The 22,310-nt window shown below is 29.8% G+C and overlaps 1 protein-coding gene across 2 annotated transcripts in view; it reads left to right on the forward strand.

Annotated features, from left to right (window-relative positions):
• Cpr (Cytochrome P450 reductase) overlaps positions 1-22,310 on the forward strand; it is an 81,163-nt gene that overhangs the window by 28,550 nt on the left and 30,303 nt on the right. The window lies entirely within an intron of this gene.

Genomic DNA, 22,310 nt, shown 5'->3' on the forward strand with positions numbered 1-22,310 from the left:
AAAAAATTAAAATTAAATTAGTTGAAATTTAAGTATCGGAAAATGGTATGCATTAATCTTAATAATACATATGGAAATATCTATTAAGTGAATGATAGATTCTTAAAATGTTTTAAAGTTATTTGTACATTTCTATTTTTCTGGAGAAAATCCCATTTTGACTCTAGATTAATTTTTTTGTTTACATACAGAGCAGATAATTAAAAGAGAGAAAATTCAAATATTACTATGATTAATATTTTGTTATATTGTCCTGTTTTTTTCTTTTTGTATCATGTTTAACAATGATAATTTTTAATATATCCTCTTTAATTGCTCAATATTTTATTTTTTTTTATTAGTCACGATCAATAACTATATTTATATTTCAACCATGTCTGTTACTATGTGTGCATCTTGCCTGCAAATACCAAAGAATTCAAATTTATTCCGTAAATCACAGTCAGTACTTTAATTTAAATCTGCAAACATTATCCGAGTTCAGTTTTTTTGTTTGAAATGAAAACTTGAACCATTGCCCATCAATATTATTTTTTTTTTTATTTATACTCTGAAATGTTCAATTAATACGAATCATACTCACCTTTTGGTATGAACCTTTCAATATGAGCGCAGTTATAATGATCAATAATCAATTATTAATGATTGCCATTTCCAGAATATTGAGCACAAGATAATGCTTTTGATCCACTGTGCGATTGTTTTAATATTAGAACCTTTCTAACTGTGAGATTGGAGAGACTGGCGCCCTTCGGGTTTCCAAAGATGAATGTTACAAAACTCTCAGTTATTTTTGCTTCGCATTCTAATCCTCGAGGTTTGTGTACAACCGTACAACAACTGTTAAAGTGACCATTTATTAATCAAATCGTGCAAGTTGGTACTAAAAACTATTTCAGGACTAATACAAGACGTGGCCGCAATACTTATGCCATACTGCTAGACGAGTAAAAGTGATGTTTATGATTAGATATCTTTTGTAATTACTTGGGGAAATATTTGAGTCGCTAGATTTAGCTCTTCCTCGTGACTTACATACCATTTTAATGTAATATGTTTACGTGCTCAAATTTAATGTATATTATTTTTTTTTCTGATAGATTGTGAATTATTGAAGCCAGTAGGTACTTCTGATCGATCGCTTTTGATTACTGTATTGACCATCAAACTAACTAAATATTGTTGACCCTTTATTAATTACTTCAAAGGTGGATATAGAAATATATATTATGAAATTACTTAGTACATATTGAATATCATGAACATAAATTCAGTGTGAGACATGTTTATGAGGTTTAACTAATACTCCTCATATATATATATATTATGGTCATTTATTATTAAGGTAAATTAATTTTAATAATAAGAAATGAGTCGTTTAATGCAAAAGTGTGAGTCAGAACTGGAGTTTTGAAATGTACAATACTTTGGAAAAGTTTTAAAACGTTGTTGGTAAGGAACAACAGGATTCACCTTTACCACTAGTTAGTCACAAGTATATCCAACTATTAAAAAGCATTTGAACTTAATTCAGTAATTAATTAATTATTTATGAAAATTAGTTTTGTTGAGAATAGCTTTACAGCTTCTGACAGCTCTACAGGGAGGTCCTGAAGACATTGGTTTCTGTCACTCAATATCCAACGTCCAAATTATTTAATAAATAGATGTAGCGTTTAGAAGATCATTAAGTTATTCTTCATTAGTTTATTTATTGTAATGATAAGCATTTAGATGGAATCTTTTTAAAAAATAACTAAAATGATTTTTTTTTTTTTCAGGTAAGTTTGGCAACCATATTACAATTACAGAGCATATTTATGTAAACAATGGTATGTGTCTTATAGTGTTTAATTTTATTATAATTCATCCTTATTGATTAAAAAACCAAATAGTTTTTCATTTTAATAGATTAATTTATTTTTTCTGATGATTTTTGGGAATTCCGTTCCACACGCTATTACATTTTGCAATATAATATCTTTGATATAATTTTGGATGAGGAAAAAAAACATAAATATGAATTAATTATTAAATTCTTGATAAATGTCACTGAGAAGCGCCTAATTATCATTAGTTTCATCATAAAGATCATACAGTTTGGATAAAGTTTTGTTAAGTATTGTATTGCTTAATCCATAATAGTAAAATTTAATTATAACATTAAACAATGGCGGATACATTACATTGTTGACTTAAAAAAAAATTCATTTCTTTTGAAAACAAAAAGGTTCTTTTCCAACTAAATATATATATGTTCTTACTTTCAATCCAGTCCTTCGTTCCTCGATTAAAGTAGATCAGATAAACGTGACTAGCTTTTTGATTACCATTTTTGTTTTTGTAATGGCATCAACATATTCTTGAGTTCTTAGAAAGAAGGTCATCGAAGGACCTATATCCTTCTACCTTCATCTTCGATGAATATTCGATTATTCGGTCGTCCCATCTAAATTGTTAAGTAGTTCTGGTAATATACTGTTGTACCCAATAGTCCACTTGAATCTAGAAGTTTAGTGGTAAATCTGGTTTTTAAAACCCTACAAATATCACGAAACCCGGTTATATTGCCGGTAGAATATTTTTCCTTCGTGTCAATAACTAAACAGGTAATCATATGAAAAATTTCAAGTAGTTTTCTAATTAAAAATTAATTTTATTAAAAAAGAGAAAATACAAAACTATTAATATTTTGATTTTTCATTTAAAATTTATTTTATATTATTTATTCATTATGTTATTTTATTTATTTATTATTCATACAGATAGTTTGATTATGTTCATCTTGTCTATTCTTTTGTTTGTATATATTTTAAGAGTTTTTTTTTATTTTATTTATTTTTTATTTTAGTATGTATGAGGTCATTCATCACTATTATCTATTGCTCACAACTGTGTGGCATATTGTAATATCTATCAATAAATAAATCTATCAATAAAAAAAAAAAAAATTATTTTAACCCCCAGAGTAAATATGAAATTTCATGTAATGGATGAATGAAATGAAATCGTCGTTCGTTACACTGCCATTGACAAATTTCAAATATGGAAGAAGGGGGGGGGGGGAGAAGTGGCGCTGGAATTGGTACCGGAAATCACTACCTTATTCATCCTCAGGATTCGGCATTTCCGCCGCAAAGGTCATTGTCTCTTCCAATTCTTTGGGGCTATGGACCTACTTGTTCAGTTCCTGAATTTGTGGCAAGGTTATTTAAAATACTATTTCCTGTCGCTTTGTTTCAGTTTATTCTTCTTTCAAATTGTTTATTTTTTTAAAGTCAGATATTTCCATAAAATAATGCATCGAAATAAAAAAAAAAAGGTGATTAAGTCTTCTCACAAAAAATTCGAATGTTTTATTTTATAATTTTTTTGTTTTAATATTTGTAGACATGTCTATCTCACTTATATAATAACCTGTATTTGTTTGAAATTATATATAACGAAGATATTAACTCGGGAAATGGAAAAAACTATTGGTAAGTACAAATTTGGTCTATACAGTTAGTGGTTTGGTATTTTTATTTATTTTACCTTCTGGATGGAATTCTTATTATTTATTATGTAAACCCTTATGCTCTTTTTTATTAAAATTCTATACAAATCCTCAAGTAACTAATTCATTATGGATTGTTTAGCTATTCAGAACTTTAAGGGAAGTTTTATAAGTGATAAAATAGGAATTAATAGGTTTTTCTATCACCAAATTTTTCTATCAACCAATCTATCACAAGCATAACAAAACATTTAAAAGCATTTTAATGCAACTAGCAATAATTAAAAAAATTATTATTGTTGTATTTAATTTATTTTTTTTTAGTGTGAAAATGAATTTTAATGAGCCAGAATGACTTAAACCACTGTTGCTCTGAACAGCTCAAATAGAAGTTAATACCAGTAACTGCATTGTGGAGTCTGAAAATATCAGAAAATATATATTAGTTGAGTTTATGTGAACTTTATACAAGCGAAGTATATATCACGAACTCGTTAGTATCCTATTATGCTATTGAAATGAGATGTACTATTTCTATTCTGCATCGTGATTTGTAATTTGTTTTGGAGATGCAAGGCTAGAGTTATTAATTGCTATTTGAGCCGTTTAGACGAGGAGTGCAATTCATTCTGTCTTCATCACAATCAATGTTCATAAAAAAAAAAAAAAAAAGTATTTAATTGATTACTGGACGCATTAACTTCAAACGCTTTAGAAACGAAAATATATATATATTTGTGACAGACCAGTTTTAACAGAAAAATCATTTCATTTATCAGAAAATTATTTCTTACTTAACACTTTAGAAAAATCATAAAAGTTTGGAATATCTTAAACTAGAGGTTGGACTTATTCCACTTTTGCACTCAATATATCATTTGACATTTACGACTCACCAATTAAAAATGAATAGAGCTTAGCAAATGTCTACTGCGTGTTTAGGTTTAATTATCAGTTGTTCCCACAAAGATTTGTTTGTAGCTTGTTATTTACTGAGCTCTTATTGGCTAGTTGTTTTCTCAAAGTACTGGGGTTTTTTTTTCCAATTTTCTTGTTGACCTTGCCGAGCCGACAATTTCGGATGTCCTGAATGTAGCTTTTAAATTCGAAGCTGTGGAAAATAATCCTAAGATTCTTCGGTACTTGTTCGTTGCACAACTCATGTTCCAGTTTATTTTTAATATGTTTTTTAGTTATTTATTGATATTTACAACTGTACATAATAATACATCAGTGAAGAAGGACGTTAATAACAATGACAGTTTTATTTGTGATGGAAGTTCCCAACGAGCTTCCATTAACAAAAGAACTAAGGTCGAATTGAGTTCAATAGTTAAAAAAAAAAATAAACAGAAAAAAAAATAAAATAATGTTCCAGACAAAATCATTTACATTTTTTTTTTTATCTTTATTGGAATTCACTACTGTATACAATTATAAATTCAGTAAATTTGATGTATGTTATTATGGAGTGATACAGTCATGTAGAGAAACTACCCATTGTTGGGACACTGATGAAGTTTTTAAATTAGTAGATCTCGTGGACATCTTTTTTTCAGGCGCCTCGGAGGATTGTCAGGAATAGAAGAGGATGCAAGATTAGAAACTAGGGGATTTGAGTGGTTAGGGAGTTTATAATGGAAGGAATGATTTCTGTTTCTTAAAGTAAGGAGCATTGAGGATTTTTCAAAGTATTTTGGATTGTAAGGATTGGATACAAGAGGAATTCGATTGTTTAATGGAGCCCCAAAACTCTATTCCGTATGTCCTTATAATTGTCTTGTAGATCACCTTTTTTAGTGGATTGGACGTTTTGACCGTTTGTCTAGTAAGTACTGTAATAGTCGAAATCGACGTGCAGTTTCCTGTCTTTTCAGTCTTATGTGAGGATTCTGAGTTAGTCGTTTGTCGAAATGTAGTCTAAGGTAGCGACTTTTTATAACAATCGAAAACATCATAAAATATTTCTCTTCATGGCGTATGTTTTGATACTCACCTCAAACGGATTGCTCTGTATTTGTTTATATATGTCTACATTTTTAACCACCATGCACTCATCATTGAACTATCAGCCTATTCCTAGCCTGTGCCATTATCTTCCCATGGCGGAAGCCAAACAAAGATTGGAATGAGGTCTCCGCGTTTATCCGCTGTAAAGTGCTGACGTTTTATCACGTCACCTTACCCCATTAATCACAACGTCATTGGGAGTGTCAACACAACGCAGTATACACTTTTATATTTATATTATTCTTTATGTTATTTAATGCTAAATTACATTGTTTATTATTCTCAAAATATATTGTTATATAAAGACTTTAGGATATTCGAAATTGCTGTAAAATCTTAAAGAATGCTATTCTTTTTTTTTTTAGAATCCTAATGATGATAAATATGTACAGCTTCTACCCACGAAGGGTTAGGGGTGTTCTAGACCAACGGTTGTGCAAGGAATCAGAAATTTTGTTGTTTGTAAATATTCTAAATATTTGAAGCCCAATAAGTAAAAAGTTATTATTGAAAATAAGAATTCTGCAAACTGAACAATATTTTTCAAAACTAGACTATTTTATGGACTTGTAGAAATATTCTGATTCCTGATAGCCACATTAGGATAAATATTTAAACACAGAAATAACACCTCTGGTTGGCTTTGTCTATTAAAAATGAAGGTGGATCAAGGAACTATTTTATATCGATTACTAAAGAAAAAAAAATTAAATCCCTTACAATCCATGAAGGCGTTAAGAGTGCAGTACTTTGTAAGGAAGTACGGTTACTTGACCAACGGTTGTGCATAGATGTGATTTGTTCATAACCTCACTCGGTCGCCAGTTTTTTTTCCCCAATTAAGAGCGTTCTCGAACCCACAGGGCTGACACACGGTAGTGAAACCGAAAATAATTATCGGCCCCAGCGAATTGAAACTTGTGTTCTTGGAGTTAGTAATGTCTTACTATTGAGTTACCCACTTCCACCATAGAACAAAATATTGCAGTTAAATTCAATTGAACATCAGAAAGGTTTTCATATGAACAGAAATGTAGGTAATAATGTTTTGTTTCAACCATGTTATATCCGATTTATCTTTTAAAAAAACATTAATTTATTTGAAATTATAAGTTAGTTGCGTTTGATCTTGTTATCAAGGAAATTAATTAAAAACCTTTAAGATAGAAATTGTAGTTAATGTATACTAGGAGTGGTATTATAGTATGGGATTTGTGGTAACTTTCAACAATGTAATTAGAGTTGAAATGAGGCTGCTGACGTCGGAAGAACCTCTCCAGATCTTTGGTGTCAGGCGCTTAAAACTTGCGGCCTGTACATTGTTATGGCTCGAATTGACATCTCACCGAAAGGCTTGACGATTTATAATTCTTACCGATCCCTGATTAGTCTTGGCAGAGTTTGGATGTAAAAGCAGAGGGAAGATTGTGTAGGCAGTGCCACCAATGAACGTCCGGATTACGTTGGCACAAACTGGAGGCGCTTGGCGATAGTTGCTGCTGAAAGATATGATCCATCTTGGGTTGTAGTGATAAGAAGTTGTGGCATCAATAGTTTCGTACGATAATCATAAAAATTTGATTTAGTGATGTAATTTTGATCAGGATTTTTCTTAATATTTTTTATTACTCCCTTGTTATATACAATATAGGACGATTCATTATTTACCATGTAGACATTATATTAATTCTACAATTAAGATAGAAAATTAACGTCACACTCAAGTTAAAATTATTATTTTGGATGAATATTTTTAGTGTTCTATGAATATTGCTATCAGTGATCAATTATTACTATTATGGTGGGTAGGGGTTTAAAAGGAACCTTTGCTAGCTCAACCGTAAGTTATAATGAACGTAATGTCGAATTTTGTTAATATTTTATTTTGAATAATTAACATAGTTGTATATAAATACACAAGAACAGTTTATTTACGGTATATGCATGCATCTGCAGCTTAAAAAAAATAGAGTAGATTTATTTTAACATAACATATGCCATCTGTTATGTAATCGCATACTAAAATATATGTATGGTGGCCGCAACAGTTACATTTGAAACAATGTACGTTTTATAGATTTTTTTTAAAACACCGATATGGACTCATCAAAAAAGTTATATATCACTCTTTTTTTCCATAATAGCATTTAGACAAAGCAATGGCACTCTTCTCATCTCAAAAGCACAGAGTCAGGCGTTAAGAAACATTGGAGTTTCATGAGTGTATTTTATGTTATCTAACTCTCCTACCTTGTGGAATTCAGCAAATAACAGTTGTGATGCAAAACTGTTTTTAATGTGCTGTAGGAACAGTAAATACCAATTTATTGGTTTCATTTTCTATTCAAATAAATTAGTTGGAAAAGAAAATTGATTAATAAAAATTTAGATTAAGATATTCCCTGTATTAACAAATTGAAAGGGTTCAACGTTCTTTTAATGCATTTTTATATATAGAAAAGAAATGCATTAATATATATATAGTTGCCCATAAAACTTAAATAATAAGATGGTCAGGGTTGGGGTCAAAAAGGAACAAATAGTTTATAATTATTTAATGTCCGACATTTCGCCCCACTTTACCGGGCTTCATCAGGGCTAATAAGATATAAAAAAAACAACTAAGAACATTACAACAATAAGGTAAATTAATGTAGGATAAATATTATGTAAAAATTAAGTAATGAGAAAATTATATATAAATAAAAGGAAGGAAGACATAAAATAGTATTAATATACAATAAACTTGAATAAACAATGATAATAATACAAAATAAGTAACAATGGTAAGAGTAAAAAATACCGGGCTTCATCAGGGCTAAAAAGATACAAAAAAACAACTAAGAACATTACAGCAATAAGATACAATAAGGTAAATTAATGTAGGATAAATATTATGTAAAAATTAAGTAATAAGAAAATTATATATAAATAAAAGGAAGGAAGACATAAAATAGTATAAATATAAAATAAACTTGAATAAACAATGATAAGAATAAAAAATTACGTATAATTTTTTTTTAAAATACGTAAAATATACAGTTAAAAAAAGTACAGGAGACGTATATAAAACAAAAAAAATGAAGAAGAAAGTAAAGATTAAATATAACGTCGTGAAAGAATAAATATAAATAAAAATTATAATGATGATATTAAATGAGCAAAGAACAAGTCAGGACCACCTACCTGTTCAAAGCGAAAGATTAAACAGAAGGTGACAATAAATCGGAAGCGTGGAGGAGTGGAGGGAAGGTATTTCTATTTCAGATACGTCGCGTATACAGTAAGTAGTCATAAAAATAGGACGAAAAATGAAAAATAATAAGAGACAGATACAGAAATATGATAATAATAACTATAATAATTTTCTAATTTAGGATTAACTAAGTAAAATATTTCACTTAACTCGGAATTTCATTTAATTCGTTCATATTGGATCAGTTGATGTGAAAAACTAAAAGCAAGGCTATTTCTTCGTAGATTTTCCTCTTGATAAGTGAGCGGTCTTTCAATAAAATTAATTAATTTTAACACGTAACAGAATAAATCAACGGTGATATGAATTTGTAGTGGAGTGATTGTCATGCGGTGGCACGAAGATTTGGCCAAAATTATGTAGTGAAAATTAGCACATGAATAATGTATAAGCAAATCACACGATGTATTATAACAAAACATTTAATTTATTTTAAGTAGAGAATTAGTCATCACTATCTTATTGGTGGTTTTCATGATACTCTTCTTCGTAATCTCTTTCTTTCTCTTTTTTCTAAGCTTTCTTATTATCCCAAGTTTTCCTGCACTTTCGAGTACATTTCGTAGCATTATTCTTACTACCATCAACCTATGGAATGCAGCCGTCCTTTCCTTAATTAATTTCCTGATTAGCCTGAACATTGAAAAATGTACTTCAAAAGTTTTTACTCTCAAACGCCCACCAGACCCACCAGAACTGATCCTCAAAGGTAAAATTCTAAAATGGAATCCTGCCATTGAAACAGTAAGATACCTCGGAATTCACCTCGACCGCCGCCTTACCTGGAACCACCATGTCAACATCAAACTAACTCAAAAATACCCAAGGTTAGCAATGCTATATCCTATCCTACATAGAAATCCAAATTATAATCAGAAACAGATATTCTTATTTTAAGAAAATTCTTAGATCACTGCTGATGTATGGCTGTGAAGTCCGGGGAGCGGTATCCTTTACGAAAAGAAAAAAATTACAATCTTTTCAAAATAAAGTCGTAAGAATTTCAGTGGATGTTCCTTGGTTTGTAAGAAACCAATTGCATCGGAAATTACAAATGGAGACAAGAGAGGATTACATCAAAAAAAGGTTAATGAAGTTCCACTTTTAACCGGTTTTTTTAAATTATATTTTCCTTTTAATCTATGTGTTATTCTTATTCTCGTAAAATGTATCTAGTTGTTTGTTCTTGGTTGACTGATCTACTGCTGTGACTATGAATGATGGTCTGATCTCACATTACCGTCTAATATTGAATTTGTTTAGCGGGTCACTGAAGAGGATCTAGGAGGGTGAATTCCGGAGAACGAATTTGTTGATCGGGTGAATTGAATAATTGAGGAGAAATGAGAAAAAAAAATTAGGAATGAATGAAACATTTGTATTGGTTGTACAGACCGAAATGGTAACTGTAAAAGGAAACTGTAGGGGTGAAAAAAAAATTATTTATTATATCCTATTATTGTATATCTTTTTTTTATGATTATACCATGTATGTGTAATGTATATATGTCTGATTACGGATTGATAAGTATGCTGTGTAAGATGGCAACCTAATGTATTTAGGCAGCATAGATGAATAAATAAAGTATTTCTCTCTCTTCTATATTTATTAGTTCTGTTATTGTCATTCTAAAATTTTATTTTATATTAATTTCTTTCTTTTTTCTCTTCATCTTTTTCTTAAATTCACTTTCTTTTTTTTAGAAGTCAATTATTTATTTTGTTAAATCCTTAAATATCATTATTTTTGTCATTAACTTTACTTTTATCTTATATTAAGAATTATTATTTTAATCTATTTATTTTATTTTAATTTTTTGTTTTATTTATTACGTCGTATGTGTCTTTTGAATGAGACTATACCCTACCCCCCATAATAAATTGAATAAAAAAATTAGTTTCCTTACATATTTATTTTTTTCTCCTAAAATCTCGGCCTCGTTGACAGACCCTTTATCCCGTGATCGTCTTTCAGTAAGTCAGTTACTTCCATCTAAATATTTATTCGATGTAATTTTGCGCAACTTGTCCTCCATATATATTTTTTGTTATGTAATATTGTTCTTTTACAACATTCAATTTCAAATGGTTTCTTTAAATAATAATTACAAGGACACCTATTGTGCTTGAAGTGCTCTTAATTCACTTAATAGAATTTTTACCATGGATGAAATTTACCTGTTTTTTAAATATATCCGATAAAATAATTTTTATTATTAATTAAGAAAGCAGAGGTCATTATTATTTATTCAGTTTCGTGACATATTTGTTTATAGACTCAAATATTCTTCCTATAGTAGTATATGTCCGGATATTATGTTAGTATATATTGTATACACTGTCGCGACAGTTTTGTGAACAGGAAGGAACTGTATCAATGTGAAGGTGAGAGAGGCAGTAGACCTTGACCGAACTCTAGCTTTCTCACTGATAAAGTTAGTCTATCGGACAAAAACTACCGTTGGAATGTCAATATTGTCTGCATTCCCCTCTTAAACCTTTATATAATATTTAAAACTGTTTTTAATGCATTATAATCAAATAATAATTCATTGTCGATAATATTTACCGATTCGTTATCATCTGTACCAAAATATTTACGCTTTATCTTCTGAATGCAAATTATTGTTGAGTTAATCGATATAAACGGATAGCTCATTGGTAAGGCCATATCCGTATGAGGCAGTAGTAAATATTATTTTCTGTATCACTGTGCCATGAGTCAGCCCTGTGGGTTTGGGAGTCCTCCGTGGCTCACCCAGTCTCATAAAGTGGGTACCTTTACAGAGTAAAAATCTAGAGCTCATTATGAACAAATTACATCCTTGCACAACCTTTGGTCTACTAACAGTACTTCCTTACTAATTACTGCACTTTTCTTTTAATAATAATTCCTTGATAAAGCTGGCTTCATTTTGAATAGACAAAGCCAACCGGAGTTATTATTTCTGTATATAACGTTTTATTTATCGTGGCTATTAGGAATCAGGATATTTTTACAAGTCCCTAAAATAGTCTTGTTTTGAAAAATATTTCAACAAATATTGTTCAGTTTGCAGAATTCTTATTTTCAATAATAACTTTTAACTTCTTGGGCTTCTAATATCTAATATATTTACAAACAACATCACTAAGGTGGTTGTTTAATGAAAAAAATCTGTAAAATAAAGAAAATTAAAAAAAAAAAAAATTGAAGCGTCTTAAATACTGGCAAATAAATAACCTGCCGACATTTCATTCCAGAAATCAGCAATAACTTCAAAATAATTTAAAATATTCAGGATTGTCTTGGAATTTTTTCTCTCTTATGACTGTTGATGTGAGGTGTGCTGTTTCTGATCTGCATGTATGTCATGTTATTTTACTCTGTCCTGATTGATACCCTCATTGGCGAAATGTTGACTGGTTGATTATTTATAGAATTTTAGGGTCTCAAGGTTTTTTCGAATGTTCTAATAATGTCCTAAAAATAATTTTTTTTTTTGTACTGACTGAAATTTAAATCACTTGAATATTATAACACTTGTATAATTTGTTTCTACTGGCTTCACTCTCTGATAATCACAACTTGACCTATTTAACTTAGTTTTCTGTCTCCCGGTGTCCCTCAAGATAAAATGCTAGGTCTCAACCTCTACTCGTTTTGCCCGACATGCTGACCCATTTTAGTGTTATAAACTCAATATGTATATAACATCTCAAGCCCTTAGTAATATACCTATTACAAACCTCAATGAAAGATATCAACACTCAACGGCTAAAGTGAATCAAGAAAAATCTTTTTCATTATATCTCAGGCTGCGTTTTGAATACAATTGTGAACCGATTAATTTTTTTTGTTTAATCATTAAAATATTATATTAATATTTGTTTTTAATTATGCATATAGAACAATATTTTCCGAATAAAATCCTATTTTATTTAATAGTAAAGAAAATTCGGAATAAATTTATATTTTTTACTACTGGTTAAATTAGTTGAACGTCAACATTTTATAATGTTTCATTATCAAATAAGCATAATAAGATTATTTTATTTGTTGTGTTGACTTCCATGTCCACGAGATCGTTTTATTATTTTCTACTGATAAACATCTATGAACTTCAAACATGAATTGCGTATGCTTTTCAGAAACTGTTCACATAAGTGTCGACCACGTGAACGGTTTATGTTTTTAAAACTATTATCATCAAACAAAATAAAAATTTTAAGATAAGGTTACTAATTACCTTTGGAAATTGGAATGCATATTGAAGTTTATATCCGAGTTTAAGTTAGAATAATCCTAAACTCACATTAGTTCGGGCAACTCTCCATAGCGTCATGAATGTGCATACAAAATGAGGATTATCTGTGGGCAGGTTTGGGGATACATATTTGTTTTCTTAAATGTGTATACTAAATGTATTTAATAATATAATTTCCCTCGAATATATTTGTATTCGAATAAAACAACACCACTAATATATTCGTATTCATAGCTGCTAATATGAATACTGTTCGTATTATCTTTTATTCCCAAAAATATTTATATTAATTTATTCTTATTTGCTAATTTGTATTCTAAGTTCTGATAGACGAATTTCCGCCTTTCTTGAATATGTGATATGTACTTGTAATCATATGTAATTTAAATATATATATAATTTTATTTCTTCATTCATAAAGTTTCTTTATTTTGAAAAAATGGACTCTTGTCAGAATCCACTACTAGATTTTTAAAAAAATAAATTAAAATGCTGCCAAGATAATGGAGATAAAAATAAAGGTCTGCTTTTATTAAGTCAAGCAGACTTATTTAAATAATCTCCTATATAAATCAAGCGCTTTGATAGGACTGTTAAATTTAAGTACAATTTGCAGCCAGATACGGAGCATACAACTCATAATAAAATAGATTATCATTTAGGTTTAATATTAAATTACATGATATATACAGAATGTACATAAAATCCTAATGAATGATCTATAATTTATATGCTATTTTTTAAAAATCATTTTGATGCTTAACAAATTTGTAAGTAATCATATTGTTTATCATTTATCATGATTATAAATTGTTCAGACCTTAACAAAAATAAATATTGTATTATAATGAATAGTTTTAGGTATTGTTATATATTTTCCTTCATTTTAATTGTTAATGTTTCCTACATTTATGTTATGTTCATGTAGCAATATTTGCAAGGAACATGGAAATAATGCCTCGTTCTGTTTAATCATAAGATTGGTCAATTTCAAACGTTGAACAATTAAATAATTTAGAAACCTCATTTGCTTTATTTATTTTTTTTTTTATGGGTTCTTAATTTCTCTTAGTCCTACTTAATGATGATTATTTTATCTCATTATTTATTCGGATTATTAATTCTTTGTTATCGTGAGAACAATAATTCTATTCAGTATTCAGGTCTAGATATAAATAAGATGACAAATTAGGACTGGTCAACGGCCCAATCTAATACTTACAAACACTTATGTCAATGTACTGTATACTGTATATTTAGAGAGTCTAAGAGTATACTGTATATTTAAGAGAGTCTAAAACTCGTATAAGAAATCATAAATTAGCATAAATTAAACTTTTTGAATGTTAAATATAAAATTTTCTGTGGTGGAGAATGTGAGTTTTATGTTTAAACCAAAAATTCAGATTCATCTTTTTGTTATTGAAATACAATGTAGTCAACAATACATTAAAAAATAAATAGATACAAGTTTAAAAACCTTGTAGTATTGAAATGATATGTTTATCATTTTTACTATAAGATTTTGTTGTGGTGTAGAATGTGAGTTATGCGGTTAAAATCTTTAGTTTTGTGAATTAATGTGTCATAATATTTATTTTAAATTTTGTCATAAAATTTTTAATGTAATATGATTGCATACTTCCACAAGTCATATATTAGAACGTAAGAACGGATTTAAAAATTAATTACGAAAAAAAAATAATTATTTTAAATTATTAGACATAAATTTTATAAAATGTTTAATCATAAATTAAACCACCTGTTGCTCTGGAGATTGAAATAATATTAATATTGGAAGAAGATAGTTGAACGTATGAAGTAGGTTGTAGGAAGATAGTAAAATAATAATAATATATATAAAATTTAAAAATAATAATAATAAATGACGAAAAATATTTGTTTACTATTTTGTACCTTTGTTGGACAGCCTGTCGTACTATCTTCCTACAATAACAATAATAATTAGTATTAAATTTTGATTAAAATTAAGTGTTGTTTTAATCTTACATATCTGACACCAGGGGAGACATGTCTAAGGGGAGAATTGCCTGGGCATTCCCTAGGGATGATATTTTTTTAAAGTCTACCCACACAGTCTGCTCCAAGATTTCATCCAACCAACATATTCATTATGTTATTTTAATTATCTATTTTGATTGTTTTTTATGGCAGTATCCAAGAGCTTGTTATTCAAAGGTCGTTAGTTTCGTCCCTGATGTTATAATCTACATTATTATCGACTGTTTTTGTATATTTAATTCAATGGCCATGACGATAATGAGTGCAGTCTATCGATAATTTACTATTTCCATAATGTGATCATATTGATACCTTAGTGCACAATAGTCCAAAGTTCACTCTGTTTAATTTTGATATATTTTTTTTTTTTTTTTTTTTTTGTGAAGTTCAACATTCAATTCATAATGTTCCAAGTGCAGTTTGGTTGAAAACATCTACAAATTGCATGAATGGCATCAAAACAGTAATAGTCAAGTGACATCCAAACGTATAATATTAACTTTTTTTAGAAGTTTCACAATACTTTAAATTTTTTTATTTTTTTTTAAAATTTATTTATTGATATTTACAACTGTACATAAATACATCAAGTAAATTTGAGGAAATCATAATGGTATGGTACAAGCATGTAGAGAAACTACCCAATGGTAGCACTCTAAAAACATTTTTACAATATAAGGTCTCGAGGCCATCTTCTTTTCAAACGGGTTTAATGGGGGAAACTAATGGGTTAGAGTGTTTAGGGAGTTTGTAATGGAAGGATTGATGTCTGGTTTGGGCTATATCGGTTACAAAGGAAAATTAAGGTCTTTGTGGATGATTTACTTTAAATTTAAAAATGATTTAGAACAATTATGTATTAAGGTACCGATTTGTTCCAAATTTACTAACTCCATAGAGATAAGTCAGCAAACAATAATTGGACTTAGTAGTCAAGGTTACTTAAATAAATCGGGTAGCAACTTACCAGATATTGAGATTTAGAGCAGTTCACCCACACAATATGACCATCAATCCAATTTCTCGATCCAAAATTTTAACTTTTAAGATAGAGATGCACTTACAAGGTTTTAAGTGATAATAAATGTTACTGCTTCTAAAGAAATTAAAACTTCCCAATTCAACTGAAATCCGTTTACAAGAATTTCAAATTGATTTGTTTCGTTGATTTCCTAATGTTTTGTTCTTTAGAAAATGAGCCTGCGATTGTAATTTGGAATTTCGTTTCTAATGTTGTAATTTAATTATAATTCATATAGCAAAATAAAATTTGCCTCATTACGTATAAATCAAATGCATCGTAAAGATATTTAATATATAATTTTTTTTTAAATACATGCAAACAAAATATGCAATAGCATAAAAATTCGAGTTCTTGTCACAATGAATGCCAAGTTATTTGTGAGTTAGCGTTTCTGGCATTCCTAAATATTTCTGTTTTTTTGGTGTGGTCACGTCCTCATAGCACTTGTTTTAGCTTCTAAATATTACAAGAATATATCAGTTGAAAGATATTATTATTATGAATATATATTTAGATGGTTGAGCCTATAAGGAAGTAAACATATAATGGGGTGTATAAAAAAAAAAAAAAATACCGTTTTATCAAATTCAAGATTTCAAAAGACTATAAATATTTTAATCCTATTTAATACTTATATAATATCTTTATCAATATAATCCTTTTAGAGCATTCTCTGAGCTTGTTTAATTCCATTCGACTTCTTAAAAAAAAAAAGCCTCAGTTTAGTTATTTGTTTCAAAGAAGAAACACGACAGTGTCCTACGAAATTCTCAAGCATTACTGAAAAAAAGAATTCAGTCATAAGTGAAAAACTGACAACTGAAATTATTAAATATGAAGGGGGAGGGGTCCTTGACCTAGCGCACTGCGCGGCATTTTTTGAAAAAATTAGCAGTGGAGATGCGATGTTGGAAAGGAAGAAGGAGTCCGAGCGACCATTAATGGATATTGATGAGTTTCTGCAGGAAGCCATTGAGTCTTCCACTTGTCAGGGAGTGAGGTATGTCGGAAGATACTGTTAGTCGCCATCTACTCTCCGTGGGGAAGGTGAAAAACAGCAATAGACTGGTCCCTCACAAACTTACTCATCAGCAATCTGCAATCACTTCCCGTCGAACCATCCCAAAGAATGGTATCAGCGTGGAATCCAGCAATTGGTTAGCCGATGGTTAATGATGGTAGGTAACAATTGACTATACTCTGAGTATTAATTCAATTTTATATCAAAGAAATAATAATACAAATATTTGGTTCATTTTTTTTGTACACCCTATTATATATCTATTTAGATTACATACAGTATGTTGACAGATCATTCCATCAATAACCCCTGAGAAAGACTACTTGCAAAGTTTAGATGGGTAGTACAAATAATTACATACTTATATTTTTAATAAAATGTATTATCCCTATTGAAAGAAAATTGTTTGTTTGAATACTTACAATACAAGGAATTCCTTGATGATTCCGGCCTCCCCAATCGACTCAGTCCTATTTTTTACAGTCTGCAGTCAAGTGACCTTGTAATGGTCCGCTGCGGTAAGAAGTGGTCTCTGAATCCATCCAGCGATTGGAATTTATATCTCCCCACTTTTCTTTTAGAATGATCCTGTTCCGTTAATAATTTATGCCTAAATTAGATTAAGTGAATATGAGGAAAGAAAAAAATCATATAATTGTATTACATACTTTAAGAAGATTCCAAAAATGGTCATTATTATCTCATCTATACATTGACCTCTGATAATTGATATTATCAGAGGAAAATAGCGCAAAAGTGAACCATATATGAAAATGCTGAATTTTTTTGTGGAAACATTAAGTGTAGAAATTAGTACAGACCGAAATAAGAAGAAATATATAAAGAATAGAATAACTACTCTTATTTTCTTTTCGCCAATAATAATCATAACGCAATTGTTTAAAAAATACAACGTTTACTCAACTACTGCTCACCGACTTGGTAACTTTGAGGATGTATTAAAATTGGAATAAGTGGAACCTCTTTGTATATACTAACGAGCGGGTTTGTAGCCATAGAAGAAACGGTACACTCGGACGCAATAATTCATTATTATTTAACAACTCAAATAGCAATATTTCATGTTGGCAGCTGGGAGAGATATTTAAGAAAATACAACTAAGATTTTGTTTTATGTTGATTGTGTAATTCCCTACTTTTTTTTTTTTTTAAAGTGAATTTTATCTAAGGTTCAATTCATCCCCGATTGAATAATAAAAAGATAAGTTATTATTTGAACAGTGGTGCTTTTCTAACCTGTATCTTATTTTATTTTATTTTTTTTCTCACTCTTCTATTAATTTTATTATCTCAAACAAAAACAATACATAATACAAAAATAAAAATATGTATATATATGTTTGTTATGTATACAGATTATTATTTTTGTATTATGTATTGGTTTTCTTTTGATATAATAAAATTAATAGAAGGATGAGGGGGGAAAAATAACATGTAGTAAAATAGAAAAATAAGATAATCCGGAATTGTTTGTCTGTTAGTTTATCTAAGAGTGCCAGGAACTAATTCAATCAATTTTTCATAAATTAAGAAAGAGCTTATTAATATTAATGTAATTAGTAAATCAAAATAAGTTATCTATTGATTATAGCCACCAATTTCTTTTTAGAATGCTATTCTAATTTCTATAAGACTCTGTATAGTTAAATTCAAATGATTAATCTTTAAAAAGGTAGCTCTTTTTGGGGGGGGGGGGTGGCAAAATTTCACAATAAATACTAATAATATCTTATTAAAAATTGAACAATTTCATTTCATGAATTTTTTATTTGTAACCTGTACAATACACTATAAATATGATTATTCTCGTCAAAACATTCTTTAGAATTACTGTGAATTTAATATTTTATATTGAAACATCTAAATAAGTGGGGTGGAAAACTTTTTCTTCGCCCGGGGGTGCTAACACCCATGCTACGCCACTGTCAGACATCACGGGAACATTCAAATTGTGTTAGAGGCATTATGAAACGAATACAAAACGACCCCCGCAACTCTCATACAATACATAAATCTATTGTTTTCAGGGAAGATACGAATAGTAGATAATAAAAATACACATGGTATGTAAAACAAAAGGATCCCTAAAATGTTAATGAACACTGACCCAACGGGTAAACGTCCAAGGGGTAGACCGAAACGTAGATGGGAGGATTGCGTTAAAACTGATTTAGTGGAATTGGGTTTGGAGGGCCATCACTGAAAGGATGTATGCAGAGAGTGTTTCGTGTTATCGGCATCGAACCTTCGGGCTCGTTAGGCCTTCATTATTATTATTATTATTATTATATAAAACAAAAATACAATTTAATGTCGATACATACTAGTAGTACTTACAACAAAAATTTTTCAAAGTAGAAGATTAATTGTTATATCAAACATACTGAGGATAAGTAGTGGCATTTGACCCCGTACTGATATATTACGTTGAGGGTGGTCAAAAGGTAAAATTTTATCTCAGAACTGTTTCTCTTAAGAAGAAATTATTCTACATTGTGGTAAATCTAATGAATTGATGGCTAACAAAGCCTTTGATTTCTCATATACCCAACTTACCGATCAACTTTTCACCAATTTAGGCACCATTAGGGCTCAGACTGTACCGTGTGGTTCGATGAACCTTTTATTCTGAAAGGACTATCTCTGCTTGTTTAGTTTTAGATGCATTGTTGTGATTTTGTGTTTTGAAAGAACCTTATACTTAATTGACAAAACGTTGGCTGCCTAGTTCTCTACTACTATGTGATAATCTTTTGTTTAGAATTTTCCAATGGTAGTGTAATAAATTCGATAGGCAGCTATCAGGGAAAATACTGGGTAGATGTTCTTTGGTAGACTGCTGTATGTAATTCTAGATTCCCTTTTTTTCTATATTCTTATTTCGTTTTCTCAAAATTGTACGGTTCAAATAAGTAAAGCTTGCACTATAAAGTCATAATAACAAATTGTACCACTAAAAACCATGAAGGGGTTTGAGTTCAACACTACGTTGTACGGTACTGTTTCTAGACTAACGTTTGTGCAAGGAGTTAATGTTGACCAGATCATCTTCAACCGCTAATGTTTACCTCCAATGGAGAGTTACAACCTGATAGAGTCTGAGTGTGCACCAAGAGGGCTCCCTAACCCACAGGGTTGAACCACGTCTAATACAATAGATAAAATAATTATCAGCCAAAGTTGGAATTGAAATCTGTCTCATCGGGAAATAGGATTGCCTTACTCGCGGATCTGTTCTGCTTCCATCACAAGTGTTCTCTTACATAACTATCACTTTTGAAAATACATTTAAAAAAAAACAAACTTAAAAATGATGCAAACAATTCAAAGTCTTTTTTCGTAACTCTCAGCTGAGGCAACAACATTCGTTATCGCATATTTGTTGTTGAGTAATTAATTATAAGCAACTGGGCCCTCGTAGTCTCTTAAAACCATTCCGATGTCTATCTTGAGATTTATGTTTACAAAGTGGTTACACTTATATTTTAATTTATTAATTTAATAAATGTATTCTTTTTTTAACCTGTTGCCAAGGTTACCTTATCAGCGAATAGTAAAAATAAAGGTCGCCTTTTTTTGAGTACGTACTTGTCCAATAGCTCATTCATCCTTAAGGACTCGTTCCTACTACGTGATTATCATCCCTTGATCGCCGAATATTGCATAGAGGGAATAGTAAAACTCGTCATTGTTCGGGGTCAAACGAGGCTTTGGCATGAATTGTCGGTTAACTCCCTCGACGTCTAAGGCTTGGTGATGGATAGTAAACAGACAACCACATTGCCTCGTGGCCTTGTTCCCATCTGTTGTGGGTCATCAAAGTTTGTTTGATAAGTTTCAGTTTTCGTTATTTTTTTTTAGTTTAAAAGTTCAAACTTTTTTTTCTTTAAATTTAAACCTTTTTCATTCACATTAAAAATATTTTATAAGAAAACCGTGAAACGTCTTTGGTAAAATAGAGTGTTTTTTATTCATAATGTTTAACCGTTTATAATGCACAAATTGTCTATAAGAGTTTTCTTTGTTGTCTGAATAATGTACAATAATATGTAATATATTCTCAACTAATATTGTGCAAGATTAGGTTTGAAGAACAGTGGAAGATAAAGTGTAAAAAACTACTGACAATAAATTATTTTAGTTAATTTTGGTTATTAAATTTGGCGCTGGCAGACATCTTTACGTCTTATTACTCCTGAGATATATATTGTTTTAAAAAAAATTTTTGTCCGATCAGGTAGAAATCAACATTTTGTGAATTTACTTTGTGGAATATCATGAAAACTACTACTCCTACGAAGATTAAGGTCATGAACTACTTTTCAGTACATTAAGCTTTAATTTGAGTACTAATAAACATTTCTACCTCGAATGGTTTTTTTTATATAGATTTCTGAAAATAAACTCACTAACTACTGATTTTTCGTTGCTTTTTTTTTTAAATCTTGTTTTTTAAAAAGCTATACCTGAGGAATTATAGCTCATTATTTAGCACATTTACATCTTCTTTATATGATGTTCTTAAGTTTTCTTGTGGTCTTGGTAATTTTTAAGATATAGAGCTCAGAATGAAAAATCATTTTTTTTTTTTTAACGTTTTGAAACAGCTGCCATGTTTTATTCCCCCTACCTATACTTGGCAGACTCATCAATTTTGACTAGTAATTATACATAATTTTCATTAAAGTAATCGTAAATTGGGGTGAAATAACTGCCTTTTTTTCTTCTCCGCTCTTGTACTATGGAGTGTGAGGTTTGCCGCCCTCAATGAACGTGCAACCCGCGTTGCATACTGTTCTCTGCAGTTCACCCCGCACGGCGTGGACACGGCTTTAGAGACGTTACGATCATTGGCGAAAACGAGAGTATGTTTATCCTCTTTAGATTTCTTCCTTTATCTTTGTCGTACTTATTTGCACGATTATTGTTGTCGTAACAAAAAGCTTTTAACTGACAAAGCAGAACTTTCACTCAGTACAATGCTGTAAGTGCATTAGAGATCTCACTCTCTGCGCTGATAGCTTTGTCACCCCATGAAAGTTCGTAATGTAGTCCTCGAGATACTTAGTTGGAAGCATCTTATAAAATAATATAACAACGACTTAAATCTGAATAATATAAATAAAATTTTTACAAGAATATCCTACAAATTATTTACAGGAACTTAAAACAAGCAGTAATGATCTTTTTTATTTGTCCCATTTAATTAAATT

The sequence above is a fragment of the Halyomorpha halys genome, unplaced genomic scaffold (assembly GCF_000696795.3).
Source record: "Halyomorpha halys isolate HHAL.00 unplaced genomic scaffold, Hhal_1.1 Scaffold71.1, whole genome shotgun sequence".
NCBI lineage: Eukaryota > Metazoa > Arthropoda > Insecta > Hemiptera > Pentatomidae > Halyomorpha > Halyomorpha halys.